The sequence below is a fragment of the Lates calcarifer genome, unplaced genomic scaffold, assembly GCF_001640805.2.
Source record: "Lates calcarifer isolate ASB-BC8 unplaced genomic scaffold, TLL_Latcal_v3 _unitig_1201_quiver_2406, whole genome shotgun sequence".
Lineage (NCBI taxonomy): Eukaryota > Metazoa > Chordata > Actinopteri > Centropomidae > Lates > Lates calcarifer.
Genome location: NW_026115360.1, coordinates 1 through 5,129, shown reverse-complemented (window position 1 = coordinate 5,129; position 5,129 = coordinate 1). Strand labels below are relative to the sequence as shown.

Below are 5,129 nucleotides of genomic sequence, written 5' to 3'. Positions count from 1 at the left end.
ACAAACAAGCACCAAATGCAATTTCTGTCATGCAATCATGACCAAAATAAAAAAAAAAAATTTGTGCATTAATGTTTTTTAGCCACTTGGGAGCAGTGCAACAAGCTGTAAAATTAACATTGACATATTATCATATTATAAAGTTGATGTGTGAGTAAATAGTTGCCCTGCTTGCCCACAAAGTTATATTAGCTTTTATTTGGAGTTATGTTTCAGGCAACCACACAAATGCGAATCAAATATTCAGTCTCTTTTTAAAGCCGACAGGGATGTCATTAGCTATGCAGGTATTTGGAAGTATGAGGCAAAGTAAAAGTTGATGAAGCACCAGAAGAAATGTCAAGGGATCACCAAGGTTATAACAATTCAATGGGGTGGAACATGAATATCTGGACTGGTTTATCCATCTAATGATTGTTGACATATTTCATTCTGCATAACACTGGTGTAGCCACACCGCTAATGTGACTAAAATTACATTTTATCATGTTCTACTGGTGAAACTTTGGGTCCTGACATTCATCTGGATGTTACTTTGACACATTACTAAACATTGTTGTCGACCAAGCACGCGATGGCAACAATACTCCCAATGGCAGGGGCCTCCCCAGTGGGACATTGCTCCCACCACACCACAGAAACTGCTCGAGGAACAAAGACAGAGGTGTTGACCTGGCCTCCAAACTCCCAACATCCAGTTTGGTCTACAACAATGTTTAGGTGGGTGGTACTAACAGAGTAAAATCCAAATGAATGTCAGGACCCAAGGTTTCCCAGAATATTGTACTGTAAGGAAATTATCAATGTTACTCAGTTCATTCGTCAGTGGTTTTAATGTTGCGGCTGATGGGTGATTGTTGTTTGCTTGAACCAAACTGTAGAAGACATTGGATCAGATAGTTTGTGCCACTAGGGGGTTATTGTTAGTTGCTTATATTGCTTTGCAGATTTCGATTTACATCATTTGCAAACCATGTGTAGACCATTTAAAAAGGTTTCAATGCTAATGATAAATAAGCTTCAAACGACACAAAATATTTATTGTTAATCATTACATCTGCTAAACAAGATTTGACTGTTAACAGAGGAGCTCTAACAAATGGAATTTGTCACATTTTATTAAGACCAGTATTTCACCTGGATGGACCAATCATACAGGAAGACATTTTCTAAAGGTGAATATACTAAAATAAAATATTGTGTAAAAAACGTTTGACTAACACTGCTGTCTGCTGCTGTTGATGACTGATTAGACACAAACTGTGCAGCTGAGGGGACACATTCACATTATATAGCAATTTCATCCATTGTTCATATGAACTTTATTAGAGCTGCTTTAAATTTTTTTTAAAGTACGCCTAAATTCAGTGGTATTAAAAGAATGCTTTAGGAGATTTTGTGCAAATATTTTCCACTTACAAAAAAGAAAAATCACAATTATATCTTAATGTTTTCATTTTTTCTTTTTATACATTTACGTAATAATTCACATTTTACATCAAGAACACGAGTGTTCTGTATGCTTGTCAATGTAAAAGTTAAATGAATTCTTCTGCATGGCACTAACAGTTTAAATCGGGACCGGCTCTATACAGGGGCAAGAGGGGGCAGTACCCCCCTAACAAATGTATTGCCCGTCAAATCAAATTTAGAAGTCAAGAAAACACATTTCAATAAATTATCCAAACAAAGAAGGTGTTAAAAGTTAACGCAGTTAATGGCAGTAGTTTAAAACTCTGACCAAAGAGATACAAGTTCTACATCTCAGCTTTGTATCCCTCCGCGCTGTCTCCCTCTGTATGCGTGTCTGTGATGCTATCATGCCCCCCCCCCATTGGCGTATTTGTCTGCCGTTGTTGGCTTGCGTGTGTTCTCATTGGCCACACCGTGTGTCCTCAACGGAAAATTACCTGTTGGAAGGAGAGCAGAAACGCGGAGAAACGAAGTTGGAAAACAGATTTAAAGCAATGTTGGAACCCTTCCCTCGGTTTGTCAGTCCTGTGAAAATACTCAATTACCCAAGACGCATGGATGTGAAACAAGCTTTAAAGCTATTTTTTGTCGAACACGAGTGAGACTGGATGGGAACACACCTGCGGCGCTAAGGTAAGGCTAAGGAGCTAACTAGCTAGCGGGCGAGCGTTAGCATTAGCCTTCTCTTTTAGCGTTTTTATCACGTAGGTAAGAGTGTGTTTGTGTTTCCGAGACTAAGGCATGCCTGACAGCATTAGCCTTCTCTTTTAGCGTTTTTATCACGTAGGTAAGAGTGTGTTTGTGCTTCCGTGACTTGGGCGTGCCTGATAGCATTAGCATTAACATTAGCCTTCTCCTGTAGCGTTTTTTGTCACGTGGGTGAGGAGTGGTGACTTGGCGTGCCTGGCAGCGTTCGCATTAGCCTTCTCTTTTAGCGTTTTTTTTCACGTAGGTAAGAGTGTATTTGTGTTTCCGAGACTAAGGCGTGCCTGACAGCATTAGCATTCTCTTTTAGCGTTTTTATAGCGCGGGTAAGAGTGTGTTTGTGCTTCCGTGACTTGGGCGTGCCTGACAGCGTTAGCATTAGCATTATCGTTTAGCGTTTTTATCATGTGGCTAAGAGTGTGTTTGTGTTTCCGAGACTAAGGCATGCCTGACAGCATTAGCCTTCTCTTTTAGCGTTTTTATCACGTAGGTAAGAGTGTGTTTGTGCTTCCGTGACTTGGGCGTGCCTGATAGCATTAGCATTAACATTAGCCTTCTCCTGTAGCGTTTTTGTCACGTGGGTGAGAGTGGTGACTTGGGCGTGCCTGGCAGCGTTCGCATTAGCCTTCTCTTTTAGCGTTTTTTTCACGTAGGTAAGAGTGTATTTGTGTTTCCGAGACTAAGGCATGCCTGACAGCGTTAGCATTAGCATTCTCGTTTAGCCGTTTTTATCATGTGGCTAAGAGTGTGTTTGTGTTTCCGTGACTTAGGCGTGCCTGACAGCATTAGCATTCTCGTTTAGCGTTTTTATCATGTGGCTAAGAGTGTGTTTGTGTTTCCGTGACTTAGGCGTGCCTGACAGCCATTAGCATTCTTGTTTAGCGTTTTATCATGTGGGTAAGAGTGTGTTTGTGTTTCTTTAAGACTTCAGTCACGGAAACGAGTTGTGGACGGCGCGAAAACCCAAGGAGCTCTTGATAGTCAGTTTAAATCCCTTGGTGTCACTTTACCGACATCTTGCATCTCCTTGTATTGTTGTGTTCTATCCTGGTCATTTCAACTCACTTCATAGCCGGTCTGTCATGTCGTTGTCATCGTTTTGTGTCTATTGTGGTCATTTTGTGTTACATTGCGTCTGTACCTGGCCGCTTTATACCTGGATGTCAGCGTTAACAACAGTAAATTTGAGGCGCCGCCAAGGCCACGCTCTTTGACGAAAACTCTCTAGTCTAAAGTCTTAATCATAAAGGCGTCAGCGGTATAATGACTGATTTTACACTAGACTTTTTTGACGGCCATTATGACGGGAATATTCCAGAATTCCGCCTTATAGAATAACTAACGGACATATGTTATAAATAGCCAGATAATACCCCACATTTAAACAACAATGAAACCGCGCATTGTTGCCATCAACCACTAAATGCAGTGTGCTGTTCCCAAGTGAACGTTGTAGTTACTCAGGCATCACGTTTCAGCCTTCCCCCTCATTTTCCACGATGAGCTTTTTGTCTACTGTAATGTTCAATTTCAACAATTATTAGACCAAGACATACACTTCTTTTGAGTTTGTCATCTAGCTCTTTGGTCAAGAGTTTTTTTCTGTGGCAATTACCATGTTGTTTACGGATTTGTTGTGTCTGTATAAACTTGTGTTTCTCTCAAAATCAGGGGCTTTTAGAGATTTCAGTAAATCTGTTAACTGCAAACTGATTGCTCAGGATGTCATTTTTTGCCACATGGTAAACAACTTTGAGATAAGCGCATCTGTTCTGGTATTGGTCTGTTATCACAGTGCTGTTTCACGGTACTCTGCCGTTGTACGGCATATTCTAGAGTTGCACTAATTGCTATTAGGCAGCATCGAGCCTACTCACGCGATCAAACCACGCTTAGTCACATTACCGAACGCTTAGTAAATCTTTCATCGTTGTAACAGCGGAGGCAAAACCAACCTTTGCATAACATAAATTTATACTTAAAGAGACAGTTTATATTGAATTTTCTAGATCAGAAAATATTAGTCAATAGGTTCTTTGAGCCAGGACTGAGTCCTCCAGGTAATTCACAAACTGTCCAACATTATAGATTTTCAGTAACTGATCTGAAGTCTGAATAGTTTGATTTGTCACAAAAAACTTAACTCTTTATTTACATAGTTCATGAATGTACAGTTCAAAGAAAAGGAAGAATTTAAATATCAGGTCTCTTTCTCTAATTTTGTCTGTCTCCTTCCCCTCTCTCAACCAAATTTAGTTCAAATTTGAACAGACTTTTCCATCCATTGCTGTTGTGTGAATATGAGCAGCGTCTTCTGTCTTTGTGTAGAAAACAAATGTAACTTTTGGACAAGTTCTGATGAGTCCAGATCCACCTAGTTCACATTCTGGTTTCTTTGTAGATTTCCTGTCTTTTACTGCTCTATCTTTTGACAGTTTGAAGTTCAGTACCCAGAAACTCTGTGCTTTTATTTTGACGTGTTAAGAGTCACGTCTTTACATTCATGTTTGCTGTGTTTTTCTCCACAGGATTCAAACTGGAACCATCACAGAGGGAAGAGACAGACATGAAGATGCTGTCAGGTCAGTGTTTTCACTTGAACAACAGGAAACCAACACAGTTTACAGCAGTTAGATGGTGGAGCTCTTTTATTTCATTAACAGCTTCATTCTTTCATCGACTTCAGGTCTTCAGCTGCTGTCGTCTTCTCCTCCTGCACAGACAACAACACACATTGATCACACAAACTCATCTGTAAGTCCAAACAGTTTTTTACATTTAGTGACTAGACTGACAGTTTGACACCTTACTGTGACATTTAATGACTCCTGACTACACTGACAGTTTGTGACAGTTTTAACACTTTACTGTACTGTTACATTTAGTGACTAGACTGACAGTTTGATACCTTACTGTGACATTTAATGACTCCTGACTACACTGACAGTTTT

General features: G+C 40.0%; 1 long non-coding RNA gene across 1 annotated transcript; it reads left to right on the top strand.

Annotated features, from left to right (window-relative positions):
• Positions 1 to 1,859: 1,859 nt before the first annotated feature.
• LOC127139323 (uncharacterized) lies at positions 1,860 to 4,980 on the top strand. The gene is made up of 3 exons (XR_007809499.1): positions 1,860 to 2,106; positions 4,707 to 4,760; positions 4,865 to 4,980. It is a non-coding gene; the product is annotated as an uncharacterized LOC127139323 (long non-coding RNA).
• The last annotated feature ends 149 nt before the right edge of the window (positions 4,981 to 5,129 follow it).